At 43.4% G+C, this 18944-nt stretch overlaps 1 protein-coding gene and 1 pseudogene across 10 annotated transcripts in view; one reads left to right on the top strand and one right to left on the bottom strand.

Moving 5' to 3' along the window:
• Nrg3 (neuregulin 3) overlaps positions 1-18944 on the bottom strand; it is a 956071-nt gene that overhangs the window by 214949 nt on the left and 722178 nt on the right. The window lies entirely within an intron of this gene.
• On the top strand, positions 6713-13005 carry LOC111755713 (small ribosomal subunit protein eS1-like; annotated as a pseudogene).

Raw genomic sequence — 18944 nt, 5'->3', positions numbered from 1 at the left:
CTTCCATAGAAAATCTCTAGATACCTTCTAGGTGCACTGGCTCTGGGCTTTTGTGTCTATCCCAACAGCCTACCTTTCCAATTTATTAGGGTTGAGAAGTTGTGATCTTTGTGGCCCAGCACCCAGTAGTTTAGTACTGGACTATGTGATGATTATGATCCCAGACAATCACAGTGTTATCACACAAGGGAGACGACCTGAAGACCACAGTATGACACCCTGGCCCAAGTAGTACAATTAGCAGTGACGACAGCATCATGCACAGCCTAGGAACTTACAAATGGTAGTAACTACTAACTTGGTACCTTTAACCATAAGAAGAAATCCACAGTTACATAACAATCTGCGATATAAACCTGGAACTTGTAGGCAGTGACTTTCACCTTACTGGAGTGATTTTACTCATGTGTATGTGTGCATGTGTGTGAGATCAATTTAAGAGGAACAGATACAAAAATAGAGAGATAAATGCAGAGAAATATAGTAGGAGCAAGAGTGAAGGACAGAGAATGATCATTCAAGCTTTGGGAAACTGGAGAAGACTACAGGAGAGCAAGAATGAAAGAGGAAAGCAAAACACTATCAAAGTAAACCAGAAAGACCAGAGACAACGCTCACTCGCGTGACCACATCAAAAATTCAAGAAAGACAATTGAAGGAAGAGAAAAAATCATGCAAGCAAGCACTACAAGTAAAAACTTAAACTACCAAAACCAAAAAGACAGCAAAAGGAAAGCAAATCAAAACATCACACAGAAAAACAGTAAAATTCCTTTGGTGTCCACGGTTCTGTGGTGGTGTCCGAATCAGAGCTCAGATCTGTGCGGGGTAAACCTGCCGGGTCTGCAGGAGGATCACTGCTGTGTGCAGGGGTGGCTTCAGCCTCCAGATGTGGGTGCGGGGCCAGAATGGTCAGCCAGCAGCTGCCTGGAGGTCCTTCGGCTGTCCACTCTCACCCCTTACTCTGTCTCTGCGCTGCTCCCCTAGTTGCTGTGGTGATTTGAACATCTCCCCAGCTTTTCAAGACGGGTCATGGAATCTGAGCAAAGCGATCTCTTGAACACCTAGATCTCACTTCAAGTCTTTGAATGACACTCAGACTCAAAAGGGCTGATACTAAATCCCAGGCTTTCCTCATGGTTCCTTTTTATAGTTTCTGTGGGAATTCAGTGGACAAATAAATGGCCAGGCACTCTATGATGCTCCTAAGGTTAGGTATTTCAAAGTGGGTTCCAAATATCAAGAAGTGAGACCAGGGTTTACTTTAAACATGAAAGACCTAGGTTTGTAAATTACTCTCCAATACACATGTGTTCTTAAGCAAATCATGTCATGGATACTTGTCACTCATTTATTGAGAGAGTTCCTGAGCTTTATACTGAGTTAATGGAGCACGTAAACAACTATGCACAGGAAGACTGAGAGAACTATTAAAGGACAATAAGTTGTTTCCTCTTTATGGAATCATACATATGCATGTTCATATCTAAATATATAATGTAGTGGGCAACATAATATTTTAAAATATATATAAATCGGGGAGTGATTAACCAGGCCTATGGACATACGCATTACCTCACATACTTATGACCTATTTATGGTAAGAACACTTAAATATATCCTCTTAGCAATTTTTAAGTTTATAGCACATTGTTATAAATTGTATCACCAGACTGCACAATATGTTTCTTGAAGTTATGTTTCCTCTGCATTTTGGTGGGAGTGTATTGAGTAGAGTCACGATGGAAAACAGTAAGAAGTTCCTAAAAGGTTTGAAAATAGAACTATCATAGGATGAAGTAATCCCACTGTATGCTTTGGGCACATACTCAAAAAAAACATGCAATTAGTATGTCAAAAAGACACCTGCATTCCATGTTCCTTGTAGTATTATTCAAAACAGTGAAGATACAAAATCAACTTAAGTGCTCATTACAATGAGTGGGTGAAGAGGTAGAGGAAATGTGGACAATATTCACAATGGAATCTACGGTCATAAAAAGCATGAGACTCTTGTTATTTGCAACACTAGTGATAAACCTGGAGCACATTCTATTAAGTAAAACCAGCTAGGCAGAGAAGGACACTGTTGGATCTTACTCATACACATAATCTAAAATTGTTGAACTCGCAGGAACTGAGCTCAATAATGGTTAGTAGGAACTGAGGGAAAGTTGAGCATTGGGGAAATCTAAGTCAAAAAGAGCAACTTTTTTGATGCCAGACTATCTTCAATTTAAAAACAAAGAGAAAAATGCTAAACCCAACTAATGTAACAAAAGCAATTACTGAATTTGCAACAAGGCAAGAAGAATTACACAGCATTAATGACATTGGGAATGTAGAAACTGGAATCCCAAACCAGGTTTGGTCTGAATCCAAGACACATGCTGGGTGGACCAGAAACCTCTCCAGCTATAGCAATCTGCAGGTAGAGTTACTGTCTCAAAAGCATCAGTGGTATCAGAACAAATCCCCTTCCCCAGCCACTCATCACGGAAACTTAGATCTAAGTTTGACTACGGAGACTTCTGTGACACTGATTAAAATGTAAAGCTTTCCTTAGCTGAATTGAGAATTTAATTATGTAGCCTTATTTAAAAAGGAGCCATAATTAAGACAGAAAGGTCTTTAAGTTAACTAATTGGTATTAAGATCACCTACAGACTGGCTGTGGGTGTAGCCTTTCCACAATCCTTTTAACTATCAGAAGAAGGATCTGGAACTGAATTATGATAATTTGCAAAGCAGCAACTCTGGTATTGCTCCTGGAGGTTTCTGATGCATTATCAGTCGCTTTCAGATATATCACGAGTCCCGTGGCTGACACAACCCTTATTTACAACATCAGTCTGATGTCTCCTGCTGATGGAGCTATATCTTAAATCTTAAGAAAATGTAGGATTTGCTTTGAAATGTGCCCCTTTAGCAAAGTTTGAGCTCACAAATAGATTGAGGCCAATTCTTCATTGTAAAACTCCTGTGATTTCAGTTATGGATTGAAACTGTCTGCCTAAATCCAGGAGGCACCTGCACCCACTTTTTATATGAGACATGAGGAAAGAATAGGACAATGGTTTCAAGTCCGAAGAGATAAACAAATACAATCATATGTGAACATTTATCCAGGTGCAAGGTCTCCTCAGCCAGGCAGAGCCTTCGTGCTTTGTGGTCAGCAGCTGTCCTGTGCCTCACTGGTCAATTTCAGCACCCGGGAGCCTTTAGCCTGTTTATACCAATCACCTTCCCCAGGGGTGACACATTCGCTCTTGGAGGGTGTGACAGTTACATTTAATTGTGTCAGCTTGACTGGTTTGAGGACAACCTAGGAATTCGGAAGGCACACCTATGCCAGCGTCTGATGGGCCGCAAAGGCATGACCTTGGGTACAATGTCTGGTCCCTGGCCTCTTCCTCCAGTGTGCTGTTTCCCTGCTACCACGACCCAAGCACATTTGCTGCACCAGACTGGCACCATCACGTTTCTCCCTTGGACCCAATCCATTGACTGAATCCTCTGACACCGTGAGCCAGATCCTTTCTGTTACAGGTATTCAGTATTATTTACCGGTCAGAGCAAAGTTAAATACACTGAGTGTCAGTGGATCAGAAGATCGTGCATGACTTTAAATCGATACTTTGACCTTTATTATATAGATTTTTGCCCCTACTTGCTCATGAGCTTCTCTAACCTCACTACCTCATTCATGAATCTAGAACTCACAGCATAGAGTAGAGGCAATGCATGATTTAGAATGCAAAACAACTCTGTGGGCTGAATACCATGCTGTAGGGATCCTGGAATTTACCATATTACAGGTAAAAGTAATCTATTTTTGATGGGAGAAGATAAAAAAAGTAATAGGGTAGTTGTATGGAGGGAAGTCTTCACACTGAATATCAGAGATCTTGAAATAATAATTGTGTCTATGAAAAATGAAACAGAGGATAACAATAGGTGTACAATGGATGGATTTTATTTCCTATCAGTATCAGAAAATTCTAATACTGATTTTTTAATATGCACAAAAAGCTATTGTAAGAAACGTGAATTCTAATTTTCAAGGAATGCGCCTGTTGTGAAAGGCAGGGAACATTTTGAATAAAGGATGATCTGTTGTTTAAGGATATAAATGTATGGATATCATGCTTACTTGTGTAAACCATAGAAGGCATGTGATGCACTCACAGAGTGTAGAAGAGCAGGATATACATTTCATTACCTATTTCTTTAGTCTCTTAAATTTTTTTTGCACCATGAATGGAACTCATGACCTTGCACTTGCCAGGCAGACACTTGTGCCACGGAGCTAAACCCCCAGCTCATTAACTATTGTTCTAAGTGGTCAAAACACAGAAATCTACTTCAAGAAGTAATGATGACCCAGTGAAGGAAAGCTCTTTGTAAATGCTAAGTGCAGGCTGCTGACTTGCTTGTGTGGATCACCAGCTACTATCTGCATAAACGCTGACTCAACAGTAAGAACTTGTTGGTCAGTACCCAAGTCAGAAAGAAGGGACACAGGATCTATTCTTCCTGCTTCATTTGGGGTCTCCTGCTACGTGGGATGATTTCGGTACTGAGCGCTCACATGCTGTTGAGCACAGATGTGTACTGCAGGAGGCTGATAGCTAACACAGCAATGGGAACTGAGAAGAGACTCCTCTGGAGGTATTCTGGGACGGAGACAATGAGAGAGTTTGCCATCCATAGAGATGAAGGCAGGCAGCCTCCTCCTTCTAGGGCTGGGTGGTATGGGTGATTCCCTGAAGCAAAACAGTACACAGCTTGATAAGAAAGAGTGGAAAGAAAAGAAATGTAGGCGATGATTCTTATTTTAAAAGCATCCTTGTGATTGGCATTATAAAGGAAACAGGGAACTCATTAGCAAATGAACTGATAAAACACTCACAGCATGTTTCAAAAAGAAGTGGTAATAATTATTGTCTCTCTAAGAAAAGGGGCACAGGGTCCACCCAGTGTCATTCACGAATCCATTTGTAGATAACACAGAGCAAGCTGCAAAAAGTCCCACAGCTTTCTGATTTAATTAAGGGAAGAAGGCCAAAAAAAGACTTGTGCAGCTCAGATGCCTAGACTGCAGAAGGGTCTACATGAAATATGATTTTCTAAAAAGGCATTTCAGGAACCCCTAGAGTCGCCCAACCTTCATCCAACAGCGAAATTTTCCCTGTTTCTCCCAGGACATTGCACGGAGGGTTCAGCATTTCCACCAGCTAGAGGAAGTGGGCAGCTCGGATCAGAATTCATAATAACGTACACCTCTTGTGTGAGAAATGATTTACTGCTGAGGATAAATGGGTATAATCTGTCATTACGTGTGACATTCATCAGAAAAACAGGAAGCTCTGGGCTGAATGGGAAGTGATTTCATATTAAAAGCGTCATGCATCTCAGGCTGAGATGAAAGCAAAGTCTGTTCTTACACACACACACACACACACACACACACAGACACGCGCACACTCGGCCTGGTGTGCGGGCTTAAATGGGTGCTCCATGAAACATAATCTTTACTTCATGTTTGAGAATCTGCAAGGAGGAAACCAGGGAATTGTGTGACTAGCACCTAGAGCCCAGTCCCTTAGCCACACCGCGCTCCTCACTTGCTGTGTCCTGAAGAGTGACTTTGGAACATGAAATGCACAGGGTGATGGGAGAGGGCCGTGAGGGGAGTGAACCAGGGCTTCCTATTAGAGCAGGTAACTCAGGACATGAGGCCTGCCCTTTATTCAGAGGTAGACATTTAAGGAGCGGGAGAGGGCTGAGCTCATGCCTGCCAGCCGCTAGGAGAGGCTGACAGTGAGGGGTTCAAGCCCAGGCACAGAAGCACGGGCCTGGCTGGTAGGTTTTCCTCGGGAGCACGGCTGCATGTTTACATTTCTTTAAGTTTAAAAATATGCTTACTGATGCTGCCATGTGAAATGCAGCATAGTTTTAAAGCATGCTTCATGCTCTTTGTTGGCTGTTGATGGCACATGTTTTACATTGCATCTGAATTCGCTGTCCTAACAAACCCCAAACTGCAAAATGTCTTAGGTACAAACAGCAGAACATCCAAATGTGAGTCCAGGGTTTACACTAAAAGCCATTTTTTCTGAGCCGTAGAAGGCAGAAGGAAATCCTAGCCAGCACCTGGTGAGACCACCTCAGCTGGTAGAGGAAGCCTAGGCCACGGACAGTGGGGCTTCCTGAGACACCCTGGGCGTGAGCCCGGGAAGGAGGCCCAGGGTCCACACAGTCTGTTTCCAAAGCCAGGGTTCCGTCTGCTGCTTCACACTTTCTCCCAAAAGGCAGACTTATTCCCAAATTCATATCTCATCCCGAATAGTAGATTTCTGAGTTTTTCCAATGAAAACTTATTTTCTTTTGAAGATTAGTTAGTGCAATTTGATAGACACAGTTCTTTCTGCTTTTACGTCTCCGTCTCTCACCTGTGCTGGTCCCAAAGCCAGGTCAAAAGAGGTAAAAATACCAAAATATCAGCACGGGCCAGAGGTAACAGTGAGCCATGTTCTAAACCCACGTGTTCACGGCAACTGGCAAAAGCATAGGAAACTATGAGCCACAACGGGCACACCGAGGTTTGTAGAGAGCGAATTCTTTCACAGTGATGTGGACACGCTGGCTGACTTTTCATCTAAACCAAACCAGATGAAACCTGGCCCGAGTGAGTCACAGATGAGCAAAGATGGGGAATGCAAAGTGGAATTCAGGGGAGCGGTATTTAACGCGGGTGTCTGGCCAGGTGAAGTGAAAGTCGAGAAGATGAGCAGTTGTTTCAAATCAATAAAAACTTGATAACTTTTTGTTGAGAGAGAGAGAGAGACAGAGAGAGAGACCTGGTGGGAATCCGGTGGTCTATGATCTATAAGGGATCCCTGTGTGTGTCCTATCGAGGAATACACCAAGCAAACAGAGCTATCAGAAAGTTTTTCCACAGCTTGTACAGTAACAGAGAAGAAAGTTCCCATTTCTTTCAAGACCTACTCTACCTGCAAAAACCAAGTGCTGAGAACTTCAGTAAAAGTTAGATAATCCTCTGGACACCCGTAGATGAAAAGGACATATTGGAACTATTGTGTTATGGATGCAGAGACTCATTTCAGAAAAATTAACTTCTGTGTCCCAGGGCACACGGAAAGCGTGCGTTAGAATTTGGATTTGACTTCAAAGTTAAACTGACACTGGAGACTCACTCAGCCTCCCACCTCTGGTGCCCTTGACTGCTCAGAAAGCATTATGCGTGTGTTTTGAGTCCTCATTTTATGATTAACTTTCCTTGAGGAAGGCAGGGTGTGCCATTTTACACTCTCACCGTGTGGATGAAGATGAAAGAGACCAAAGTGTAGTCACTTGTTCACAGTCCTTTAATGGCATAATTTAATAAATCTGAAATGCCTCAAAGAAAACTACCACAATATTTAATAAGGCTTTGGGCTTAGCAGATTAAATACTCTAACCACTCAATTCCTATGTTCATTTATAATTAAATATAAGGGCAGGCGAGAAACTTGCCAAACCATACAGCGAGCCCTTGCTTTGGACCCTTAGGAGCCTTCCTCGGTCCTCCCGAGCCATCGCCACCTGTGCCACAGACACTGGGTGCCCCCAAACCCTCAGGGCACCCGGCTTCATTCTGCACTGCTCGAAGGATCGTGTCATTACCCCTCTGAGCTTTCACCCCTTCTTTGCCAAGGGGGCTCATCTCCCCTGCACACGAGAGCCGTGCCTACCAATTACTTAAAGCTCATACACTCTTTTGAAGATGAAAAGATCTAGTTTTCTCATTCTGTTCCTTAGCTTCAAATGAAAATGTCACGTTACATAAAAGTTTCTGGGGGATTTATTATCAGACCTCTATCTTAAAAAAAAGTCTCACCACAGTTACATGTACAACTTTAATGACCCACTCTGAAACTTCCCAAGGCTACAACATAATTAGTTCATGTGGTAATTAGCATATTAAAAACTCACATCAGAAGTAAATAGGAAGTGACTATGGCTCCTGGAAATAGTTTGCATTATATGATGGAGAAAAGGGAGAAGTTATATTTACAAAGTACCTACCACCTTCTAGATTTGGTACTAGACACTTTACAGAATTCCCCACACAGTCCACTCAGTATTTCCTTTGTAGTTTTAAAGAGGAAAAGTGAGGTTTTAGAATGGTTAGTAATTTGATCAAATCACGAAGTTCATAAGACTTGGTGCTGTGCTTTGTGCCCAGAGCTTTTGGTCTGGATTTATCATCGCTGGGCATTGGATAGCTTTTTAATGACCTCCGCTTTGTGCACAGCTGTCTGCTTAGACTACAGTCACGGTGACTCTCGCTGGGAACAAGGACCAGACATGGAGCCCCAAAGGAGAACCGATCAGGATCAGGACCAAAGTCCCATTCCTGGTGTAGGGGAACCGCACCCAGAACACAAGATGTGCTTCGGGGTGACAGTAACAATGAGTTCCTTGGAACACCAGGAGGTGGATGGCAGAACCAGAGGCCACCTCCTCCTCCACTAGGCAGAGGGGATGGCGGCTGTCATCTCAGCATTCTTAGGACACTGGGTTCTGTGGTGTTTTGTGACGTCTTGACACACAGAAGGACCTATGGGTGTGTGAGGGGGGAAGGGGCTGACACACAACTCATGAGGGAGGACACAATCACACCGAAGTTTAAAGGCGTGGCGATGTGGCACATGGAGGATTATAACACAGGCCCGAGCAGAGACTGGGCGCCTGTCCACCAGCGCTCTTAACTGGCAAAGACTATGTAACAGCTTCCTCCCACACATGGATTGGTGTCTTCCAACAAACCGATGAACCTAAATCAAACCCTGGAGAAGCAAATCCAAAACTGTGCGTATGTAGGATGTGACCTTTAGGGACCACAACTCCTCAGTATAAGATTATTTATGTAACACAACTCAGGGTTCAAGACCAAGCCTCAGATGGATGAAAATGTTTCTGGATGTAGAGTTGATTTAACTTCAATGCACCATAGCTTTTTCTAAAGATTTATTTTTCTTTATTATTGCAATTCTAACGTGTAGTTCAGAGAGGATTCAGTGCTATGTTAAACCCAGGTTAACCAATGAAAGAACCATAATTAGACTAGTTCTGATTTTGAAACACATCATTTCATAGTAATAGATTGCTTTTTATTGATTAAGTGGGACCACTTTCCTCAATAAAGTATGCTTTAATATTACATCATTTCAGCATCTGTATTCTAGCAGTAAAACATTTCCATTTCCTGTTGTGGGATGGGTTATTCTGGAACCCCGGCCAGTTGTTCTTTATGGATTCTTTAAATTGCATAGCAGCACTTCTGCAATCAGGGTTAATCAGTTTCCACCTTAATTTGTTTCCTACGATGTTATTGGCCACGGAATAGACAGGAGAATGTTGAGTCTCTCAGGTGTCTGACTTCCTCCTAATGCATTTCCTCAATAATTATATGTGCCTGTCATGAGATGAATCAGACCTTGATTTCAGCTTGGACAAAGCAACATTAATTTTATCAGGGGTCGCTGCAGCTGACTTCAATTTTCATTCTTATCAGCAGAGCACTGAGAATCCACTCTATCTACGTCTACTCTATAGAACTTCTGCAGAGACTGGTGACCCAGAAATGCTGGCCTGCTGGGTCTCCATGCCAAGGCTTTTGTGGAGAATATTATGCTTCAGGCGGCCCACATGGAAAAAGTTACCGGTTCACCTTGAGATGCTCCTACAGTTGTACTCTATGTAAATATCCTCCCAGTTATTCAGGACCTTCTGTTAGTTGTAAGAATCTCGCTTACGTCCAAACAGCCTCAGATTCACACTGTGTGTGTGTGTGTGTGTGTGTGTGTGTGTGTGTGTGTGTGTGTGCACGTGTGCATGAGTGTGCTAGATGGAGTGAATGTTTGTATCCTCTCCCCCATTCAGATGATGAAACTCGCCTCTCAGCATGGTGGGAGTTGGGGGTAGCATCACAGGAAAGCAACTGGCCAGGAGGTGGAGCCCTTGAAAATTGGATGAGCACCCTTATAAGAACACACCCAAGGGCCTTTTGGCTCTCCGAGCAGCACCACGGCAGTAGCCAAGAACAAGCACCTTGCCAAAGGCAGTCAGGCACAAAGTGGTGGACCCATTTTCTGAAGCAGCCTGGGATGATGTGAAGGCCCTGGTTATGTTCAGTATAAGAAATACAGGGAAAACACCAGTCACTGGAACTGCAGGACCAAACCTGCGTGTGTGGGCTCAAACAAAGGTCCTGTGTTTGAAGTGAGCCTTGCTGATCTGCAGGATGACGAAGCTGCCCGTGGGAAGTTCAAGCTAGTTACAGAAGATGTTCAGGGCGAAAGCTGGCTGACTCCCAAGGCACAGACCTTACCTGTGACAAAATGTGTCCCTTGGTCAAAAACGCAGGCCATGATAGAACCCCTGTTGATGCCAAGACTACCAATGATTATTTGCTTTGTCCTGTGTTGGCTTTGCTAAAAAAGGCAACAACAAGAGACAGAAGATCTCTATGCTCAGCACCACCAGACCTGCAAATCTGGAAGGAGATGATGATGAAAGTCATAACCCGAGAGGTGCAGACAAATGACCTGAAGGACGTGGTCAGTGAACTGATTCCAGACAGCTGGGGAAAGACCTAGAGAGGCCTGCCAGTCTGTTTATCAATTTCGTCATGCCTGAGTCAGAAAAGTAAAAATGCAGAAGAAGCCTGAGTCTGAATTGGGGAAACTCGTGGAGCTTCATGGTGAGGCCAGTAGCTCAGGAAAAGCTCCTGGGGACGAGCCTGGAGCTAAAGTTGAGCGAGCTGATGGATGTGAACCCCCAGTCCTAGAGTCTGTAAAATCCAGACTTCTACTAGTGATAAGTAAAATTCTGTTTGTTAAAAAGAAAAAGAACAGGCAGAGGGCTCTCTGCCCTCTCTGTACCACGTGGAGCTGGAAGAGGCCCCCCTGGGGACCCCAGCAAGCCAGTGCCCTGCCTCAGGCTGAGCGGACTCCAGCACCACTGAGAGGTAAACTCGGTTGTTTTGGGGTCATTCAGTCTACGGACCACAATACGGCAGCCCTGGCTGGCTAAGATGGTGTCTCCCTCATCACCGTTCGGTGGCACACCATCCCCTTCAGGGCGAAGATCTGACACAGTTCTCTAGAATATCACTCAAAACCACACAGGCACCCTTCATTTAACCACCAGGTTAAGTCCCACTCCTGCAAGAGGTTCCTAACTGAGCTGGCTGACAAATGAGGCAGTGCAGATGATGATATTCCAGACAAAGCATGGCCAAAGGAAACCCCGCCTTATAACTTAGCCTATCTGCATAACTGTTACACGCGGGTACTCTAACATAGAGCACAAAACCGTAGTACTACACTGTACAGAATGGTCAGCACAGTTTACAGTACGTACAAGCAAGGCACACGAAAAAGACATTGGGACCCTACAAGCAAGATACACAAAACTGCTCAAAAGAAAAGAAGGGTCCCAGGTCCAAGCAGCAGGTGGTAAACTCAGAGTCATTAAACGAGCAGATCTTTAACTGAGGGACGTCTGTTTTTGCTGAAGACCTGCAATGCTCATGGTACCCAGACAGGCATCTCATTCACAGCAAGTCTCTGCCCCATGGTATTTCTTATTTTAGATCCCTTTACTAGCTGAAAAAACTGAAGCTCCAAATTTTTAAACATGTAAAACAAAGAAACAAAAATATTAATAATGTAAATATGTGTGTAGGATAGGCACAAACCTCACCAAAAAACACACCACGACAGAAGGAAGCAATGTCTGACGCACAACCAGGTTGTCAGAAATAGCAACAAAAAGTGTCAAGATTCAAATCCAGGCCTTTAAAACGCCAAAGTCCATCTTATCTTTCCCTTGAGCCTGAGGCAAAATATTTAGCCTCAGTCCATGGAACCTGAGTCCCGGGAATGTGCGCGGATGTAGAAATCCGCTTCCCCAGTGGCTGACTATTCAGAAAGCGAAGGTCAAGCTTTTATAGTAAAGGACTACAGTGATTTTTAAAATTTTGTTCCTAAAGAATATATAGCCATAAATGCCATGAAACACAGCTAACACATTTTTAATAAGCAGGAGACATGGAACTTTCCTAAGTCACAGCACTGAGCCACTAATTTGGCTGTCAGGGAAACAAAAAACAAGTTAAAAACATTAGTGAGTTGATAATGAAGTAAGAACTGTATACATGGTGGATTGAAAAACTCTCCTGAAATGCCACGATGCTTTCCTGTTGGACTAATAACAATAGACATCAGTCCCTGTTAGGATTTGCGGTTTTCTTATCTTGTGTGAAAACCTGATCGTTTAATTATAGCGTAATCCACTGGCTATCCAGGGAGGATCAAAAGTAATCACAGTTAAACTGAAAAGGGGGAAGTACATATTGATAGAAGATAAATATTTGAAATAAATCAGAAGCAGGAAAAAGTGTGGCTGGCTTTTCACAAATCATGACAATAAATGAGAAACGAAAGGGACTCCACAGCATGGTGCACAGGCCGCCCCACTGCCAGGCCCCCAGCCGGACCCAGGGCACCACGGGCAGCACGAGGCCACTTCCCGAGGCTGGGCCTTCGCCTGTGCAGGGAGAGGGGACGCGAGCCCAGGTGCTGGAGCTCCTCAGCTGCAGGCATCAAGACTCACAGTTAGGAGCAAACCCAGCCCCTGGCAAACCTGCCCCTTGCCCCGCAGATTTCAGGAATGAAGGGAGCTGGCGGGTGCAGGGGCCTCCAGCATGAGATGTCCCCAAAGACAACCATGTCCAGTGGGCAGAGCACAGAGGCCCTCAGCCCTGTCCTCACCCTGCAGGAGAAGCACCGGTCCCCAAAACCTCCGGTGTCTTGTCATGTTAGTCACTGGGAGGACAGCTGGTTCCTCCACCCAAGTCTCCTCATTCCAGGGCGTGGGCCCGACCTGCTCAGGTCACCCCGGAGCTCCCCCGTGCACAGTGCTGGACCCTAGACCACCCAGATCCCTCCCCAGCAGCACCCAGGAGGAGCTGGCAGGGTGCTGAGGTCAGTGGCTGGCCCAGGCCTCGGGTGACATTTCCTGAGCTTTGACGCTTGTGCCCCACGGGACACACAACACACCAGGAAACTGTTAGATGATTACCACTTCACGTGGGAAACACAGCGAGGATCCTCAGCTAGTTCACCGTGATAGGAGCCGCAAACTGCGAAAAATAATGTTACTTTTCTATGTTAGTACAGTTTCTATGAAAATGCAACTCTTAGAATTAGTAATGCATCTCACTCCTTAGAGAAACATGAAATCCCTACTTTTTAAACGTCTCTAAAGCAATTTTAGAAAAAATAAAAAAACTTAGGAAAATGAATCCCATCACAACGAGACTGACCTTAACCAATGCATAAGACTCATTTGGAGAAAATTCAAGATTTTATGAAGTAGCTAGAAAAAGATTTATACAAAAGAAAAAAAAAAAAAAAAAAAACCTTCTACTGAATGAAAAAAGCAGTGCAAAATGATAAAATATGAGTTCTCTCAAATCTACCAGTACATTAAATGCAATCTAGGTATGTGCATGTGTGATTGAGTAGGTATATGATCCAAAAAGACATTCAGAGTATTAAAATGTGACATAGTATGTAAATAAACAAAACTTTTAAGACATGCACAGTGGAAGCCCAGGGGAACTTGCCCTGCAAAATACGAAGATTGGTAGCAAAGATAGTGTGATATTCAGCCTGCCATAAACAGAAGATTGTTAGATAGCAAAGAAAATAGAACTAGACCTACACAGACCTGGCATAATGCTCAGCTAGACTCAGAAGTCGGAGAGAAAGGCCAGCTCGCAAAGGATTCTGGGCCCGCTGATCATAGGTACGAGGTAAACCATGCGTGGTGAGCCCCACACACCCCACATGCAGGAAATCCAGGCACACTAGGTATCTAAATGTGAAAAACAAAATTTTTTAAAAATTAAAGGAAAAGGTAGAAGAACATAGAAACCTATCTCTTAGTTTAGTCTAGGAAATAATTTATTGACTAAGACACAGGAAAAGCCACTTTAAAAGAACCTACTTGACTTCTTAATACAAAAAAGCACAAATTCTTCTGTGCAATTAAAAGCTGAGAAATAAGTTTATGGAGAAAGCCAAGGACAGCAGGATCAAGGCAAACTGTATAATCAAAAAAGTTCACTTCCATGAATATATAAGTAGTTATTCAGCCAGAAAAAAATAAGCAGAAGAAATTAATATTCAGCAACAAAGGAAGAAAGCCAAAGTAAGACAGTAATGAAGCAAAAGAAATTTAACGTGAAATATATTTTTTTAGTCATCAGAGGAATAAAAATTAAAATGAGATAGCATTGTACATCTAACATGCAAAAGTCAATTCTTCAAATCACAAATTATGAGAACCAGCGTGTAATTGGGTACAGTATTGAAATATAGTACCATAAATCGAGTTTGTGATAAACCCCATCACCTCCCAGCTCCTCTTCTATGTGACCACAAAGAAATTCTCCCCTGTATCTTGAAGGAGAGCACAGGATGTTGCCAGTGGCACTGATACCAACCATGACACCAGAAGCAGGAGCACGGCTACCAAAGGACCTGCTCAGGCAAACGGGGATTGCTCAAAATCCAGATGCCCAGAATTCTTGCCCCCAAATCCCTTTGCACCAAAGAATTACCGACACTGATTAAAATACAGATGTGGCTTCTGATCTAAAGAACAGAAAATAACACAGAGCCATTGAGACACCCAGGAACCAGGGGAGCCTGACCACCAGAACTAGATACACTGACGTCAGAACCCTCAGGAAAAAGGAGGGCTCAACGCGACCCCTGGCTGGGACAGAGCCAGGGTCTCCTCTGGAGGCCGAGACAGGATGTGCCACTCGCCACGCCAAGGCAATTCAGGTTAGAAGAGCTGCAGAAAGGGAGGGAGGAAGAAGCAAAGGGAGGGAGGAAGGGTATAGGAGGGGCTGGAATTCCAGCGCTGGGGCAGTAACACTGTCTGCCACAACAGAAAAGAGACGCTTATTAGGGCAGCCAGTTAGACCCAGGGGAGGTACAACTGGAAAATGGCGTTTTACATTTAATTTAATGACTGAATTTAAATTCAGATATCTATAAATGGATAGTGTCTGCTGCCTAGACATAACCCATCTAAATAACTTCAAGCCCCAGGGATCAGAGGCACTGTGAACACAAGCTTCAGAAGCCCAGGACTCGGGGGATTTGCTTTTCACAAGGTCCCCCATCTTATACAGCGCAGCTCAGGCCTGGCTGCCTCCAGGGAGCTGAGAAATAAGACCAAACGCAATAGAGAAACAGATGAATGTCGGGGAAATAAGGAAATGAGACAGAAGAAAAATGCAAAGCATTCTCCTCAGATGAGACTGGAATCAAACGTTCAAAACACATGAATAAGTTGAATCCTGTAAGAGACAGTCCATGAATCTCCCTGTAGATAAAAGATCATTTTATGCAACCATCGAGAAATATTTTTTGGGAGATGTTTAATATGCTTAATGAGATAAATATTAACTTAAAAGAAATGTAACCCCACCAAAAACTTTGTCTTATAAAGAAGCAAATTAGAAATTAGGGGAAAATAATAAAACACAAGCCAGAGCAAAGTAAAAGTTATTAAATGGGAAAATCATAGTTACAATTAAAAAATGAATTAGTGCCCTGAAATATAACCCCAGGAAACTGACCCTGAGTGTAATCCCAAGGGAAGAAGGAGGAAGCCTTATAAGGCACAGAAGGGAAGGCCAGGAGCAACAGGACAGGAGGGCTTGGGGAAAGAAAAAACTTAATAACTAAAGACTATCACGATTTAAAGAAATTTGAGCTCTCAACCCAAGGAACCGCTATTTTGATGTTTAAACCTCACATTTACTTCTGGAGTGGGCATTCAGGATGGGACGCATCAGCCCTGCCTCCAAACAAAAACACTGCAGCTGTCCAGGGTGGAGGCTCAAAAGTGGTTCACGCAGGGAGAGGAGAAAACGGCCCAGGGTTTAGCTCTGCCTGTTTCTCTAAAGTACATTGAAGGCTAAAGCAAACATTACCAGTCTTTGTAAAGAATTACTCCAATCTGGAGACTTGGAATAAAGCAGTTTCTGACCAAGACTCTGCTGCTCCAAGCGATGCCAAAGAACTGGTACCATTAGCATCACCTGGCTTGGGGACCAGCCTGTGGCCATCACCCAGGATTTTCCAGTCAGACTGCACTTTCCCAAAGTCCTCACGTGACCAACATGACACTGACCTTTGACTGTTACAAACCAAACACGCTTCCCCTACAGGTATTAATGCTAAAAGCCAGTGCCTCTGTGTTTATACAGCTTCCTCAGATAGTATGAATTATGGTTCCTTTTACTCTTGTTTCTATAATAAATAATTTCCTATGCAATAGACATGCACCATTTTCTGCTCAGGGATCACTGCCTGCTAATTATCTGTGAGAACTACTATGAATTTGCTCCTGTGTCTCGCACGGTCTCTCCCATTTAGAGAGCTAAGCTCCTGCTTCGCCTGCCTTACTTGAACATAATTCTGTTATAAAGAAGCTTTTAAACAGCCATACAATTGAATTTTGTGCTAAATCACGTCTCAAATACAAATATTTTCAAATATTTTGGATGAAAAATGTTTCACCAATCAACATGTTGCAAACACCACTGAGAATAATTACAAAGAAATATTTGCAAAACCATGGAAGAGGAGCGAGATGCCAACAGACTGGAGGTGGTCAAATATTTTTAAATTGAGTAGATGAAAACAGACTTGCATAAATAAAACCAGGAGTCCTGTGATCTAAAACTATAAAGATTCATTACAAAAATTCCCTTGTGGGCTAGAATAATCAGACAAGCAAGTTAATAGAATTTTCCTGCTTGGCCTGATTATTAGGCTGCTAAACGAGAAGAATGAGAAAGTATTTCTTGATTTTTGGCAGAGCACGTGATGCCCTTGTGGGCAGGCGAGGAGATAGGATACGGTCTGATAGATTTACCAGGAGAGTGACCACCATCCGTCCTTCAAAAGTGCTGACTCACAGCACGCAGGACCGAAGCCTGAGCTGCCTGTCACAGCTGTTGCCCTTGCCCTGTCCTTCCCTGCATTCTAATCAGCGTCTGCGATGAAGATGTGGTGTTGGGCTGCCTGTGTGTATGCCTATGTGTGGGTGCATGTATGTGTACATGTGTGTGTGTGCATGTATGTGTTTGGGTGTGTGTGCCTGCATGCATGTGTGTGCATGCATGTTTACGTATGTGCATGCATGTGTACATGTGTGTGCCTGTGTGTGCATGTATGTGTGTGCATGCACGTGTACATGTGTGTGCCTGTGTGTGCACGTATGTGCATGCCTCTGTGTGTGCATGTATGTGTGTGCATGTGCGTGTACATGAGTGTGCCTGTGTGTGTATGTATGTGTGAGGGTGTATATGCCTGCATATGTGTGCAGGTAGTGTGTGCATGCATGTGTGCATGTGTACATTTGTGTGCCTGCATGTGCATGTATGTATATGGGTGTGTGTGTGCCTGCGTGTGTGTGCATGTATGTGTGTATGTATGTGTCCATGTGTGTGCCTGTATGTTTATGTGTGTGTGCCTGCATGTGTGTGCATGTATGTGTACATGTGTGTGCCTGTGTGGGGGTGTGGGGGTGCACTGGGGACAGAAAAGGCTTCCAGAACGACCTTGAAGAAAGCTAAGGGGGTGCAGACACACCGCTCAACGTTCAGACATGTTCACAGAAGGACACAGTATGCCAGGGTCAAAACGCAGAAGCAAAAATTTCATGGGACTAGTTTTGTTTCCTCAACATAACATTAAAGAGGAAAAGCATCAGTTCCACGGAGGCAGCACAGAGGGCTTGTTTGGGGTAGCAACTTTGTAGGAATGAAGTCCTGGATTTCAGTAAGTGGCAAATCAGAGTTTAATAGCAGTTTTCAAAGGCCGGCTTAGCTGGTGCTCGATAGCTGTGCTGCCCTGATTAATGATAACGTGGCTTCCATCACCGATTAACCAGCTGCTCCCGTCTCCAATGGAATCTGATGTTCAGACCTGAACAAGAGCAAAAGCCAAGTCCTTCTGGTCTTAATTTCCTTATAATGCATGTGGGGAAATATTTTTATCCAGAGCAACAAGGCATTATTTAGGGAGCATACTTGCTTAGGTAGCAAAGCAAATGACCAGGAACTTAGGATTTGTCTATGTAATATACTGTGTCAAGTGTCTTGATGAGAAAGAAACCATTGAAATTCTCTAACAGCATCTATTAGTCGGGTGAGGTGGAGCACGCCTGTAATCCCAGCACTCAGGAGGCTGAGCCAGGAGAATCACTTTGAGTTACAGGCCAGCCTAGGATACATAACTGAGTTCAAGGCCAGCCTGAACTCCATAGTGAGACCCTATCTCAGTAATCAATCAGTCAATCAATCAATCAATGAAATAAATAAAAATACCCATTAGAATTGGCACAAGGTTTGCTGCTAAAAGATAATAACTTAGCTATTGTTCTCAGATCTTCTCAACACCAGAAATCATGCCCACAGATACTGTGTTTGGTGCTGCGATGATATTTCTGCTGGGAACAGCAGAATGGAACAAACCCTGTTTTATTTTTTTCTCTCAGAGTGATGCGGGGAACACCAGCTCCTTGAGAATTCTGTTGCTATTACCCAAATGAGTATAAATTTGGAAAAAGCACTTGACCAAACAAAACTAAATATCTATCTTAAATGGAAAATGTGTATCTTTAGTCTGTCAAAATGCACAGTGAATGTCTAAAAAGAAATATAAAATGTCATATTTCCTTCTGCTTATGTGGTCATGAAATCTCCTTTAAAATATCAAACTAACTCATTATAAAACACACTTTAACATTTAAAGCAGAAAGTTTCTATGTTCTTTTCC

This window comes from Cavia porcellus, unplaced genomic scaffold, assembly GCF_034190915.1.
Source record: "Cavia porcellus strain 051 isolate PalLab524CR breed Dunkin Hartley unplaced genomic scaffold, mCavPor4.1 scaffold_23, whole genome shotgun sequence".
Taxonomy (NCBI): domain Eukaryota; kingdom Metazoa; phylum Chordata; class Mammalia; order Rodentia; family Caviidae; genus Cavia; species Cavia porcellus.
This window is presented reverse-complemented; position numbering and strand designations above follow the sequence as displayed.